This window comes from Chrysochloris asiatica, unplaced genomic scaffold (assembly GCF_000296735.1).
Source record: "Chrysochloris asiatica unplaced genomic scaffold, ChrAsi1.0 scaffold00044, whole genome shotgun sequence".
NCBI classification, from domain to species: domain Eukaryota; kingdom Metazoa; phylum Chordata; class Mammalia; order Afrosoricida; family Chrysochloridae; genus Chrysochloris; species Chrysochloris asiatica.
Window position 1 is genome coordinate 5,080,290 of NW_006408562.1, and position 2,114 is coordinate 5,082,403.

Here is a 2,114-nt window from a genome sequence, read left to right on the forward strand (position 1 = left end):
TAACAACAACAACAATAATAATAATAATAATAGACTGAAGATCTGTGCATGCCAACCAGCCCCAGTGTGGCCACCTTGAGCTTTAGCAAGTGACTTTGAGGGCAAGAGGACTGTAAGTGGCACAAACACATACCACTTACTGATGGACAGAAAGGGGCAATTTTTTTGTTTTATTTTCTTGTACTCCACATTACCATGGTGCCCAGAAATGTGGTCCTTCCCCATCCAGTTTTCCCAGGTAAGTTCCTGTTTTCTGGGCCATCAAATGTGTGGAGAATTTATAGCACAAACACCAGCATCTGAAATCAGGTGCGGCCTAGTCCAGACCTGCAGAGCCAGCTCTGGTCAGCCCTGGACTTGAGAGGCCTCTCACCCTCAGCATCCCTCTGGGATGGAAATACCCTGCTTCACAGATAACTTGGGGTCTGCACAAGCTACTTTCAGATTCAGTGCCCAGAACAGACAGTAACTACAAGAATTCCATCTAGGGTTGGGGAAAACAACAACAACAACAACAAAAAAATTAGAAGTATCCTACCTTAAAAATGGTAATAGGAGACTGAACTATTTTCTCCGCCAAATCCCATTGGTCATTGGTTGAGGTCTGCTATGTAGTTGGTGAAGTCTTCAACACATTTGTTTGTCCCAGCAAGAAAAAAAAGGAAGGGAGGAAGGAAGGAAGGAAGGAAGGAAGGAAGGAAGGAAGGAAGGAAGGAAGGAAGGAAGGAAGGAAGGAATCCCTCAGGTAGAGAGTTCAAGGTGGTATACTAGAAATGCCATGAATAAAGGCCGTGACTGCTGAGGAAATATTGGTGGGAAGATTGCTACAATGTCTATTCCAGCAGTATTGGGAAATGCCAGCTTCTATTCCCTGGACAATTCAGGGGCCGGGGCCCAAGGAAAGAGTCTTTTGCTGTGGTATGTAACAGTGAATTAATTAACACATGTCCTTCCCATGCCATTTTCAGATGAATGAATCACACTTACATATCAAGGATTGGCACAAACAAAAATATAGGCTGAAACATCTAGGCAAATAGTCTTGTTGGTCACATGCTAGTTATTGCTGAACATGCATCTTAATCTTCAAGTCCACATTTTAGGGTCTTTAAGGAACAAATCTCTTTGGCTCACTCATTGCAATCTGTTTGCCGGTACTTTGATCAATGTTCTAGCCCTGGTTTGGTGCTGTAGGATCTCATGCCTGACTGCTAACCACACTAACCACAAAGTCAGCAGTTAAAACACCCCAGCCCCTTTCAGAAACCCTATATAGAATCACTAGGAGTCAGAACCAACTCAACAAGAAATGACAACAATAACATTTACAACTAAGCATAAAGTTTATTATTATTCATAAAATTATCAAGACTCAATATTAACTTATTTCTCTTACTTTGGCTATGAATACCACAGGCAGTCACTGGACTGATAACCACAAGGTTAGCAGTTCAAACCCACGAACTGATCTCAGAAATCCTATATAGGGTCACTATGAATCAAAACACACCCAACAGCACACAGCAACAACATTGACAAATTTACTACCCTTTTAATTTCCTTTCATTTCTCCATGACAAACACTCAGACATTTGGAAAATCACACTGATTCATTCACACTCATTTAAAATCTAGAATAGCATGCATGATCTTGCTGGATCTCTGCCCAAGAACTTAAGCAGCTTAAATGCCAAGCTTTAAAGTCACAATTAAAATATTTCATTATCTTATGAAGCTGAACTTCCATTTTTATAAGTGCCTTAAATACTGAGAATCTTTTTGCCAACTTCTGCACTTTTTGTTTAAGCATACAAACACATCTCATGGAATGACCCAAATAATCATTCACTTAGATGTGAAATTATGCTGAAAATAATCAAAGTAAACAGATTTATACTACATTACAAAAACTGTATCTATGCAGTTTTCATAAACTTATCTCATCCTGTCTACATTATAAAAATTATTTTGACTTAAGAGAAAATAAGAAGTTATATACTAAAGTTAAACTACAGTTGTTGTTGTTGTTGTTGTTAAGTGCCGTCGAGTCGGTTCCGACCCATAGCGACCCTGTACAGGGTTTCCGAGGCTGTAAATCTTTACGGGAGCAGAAC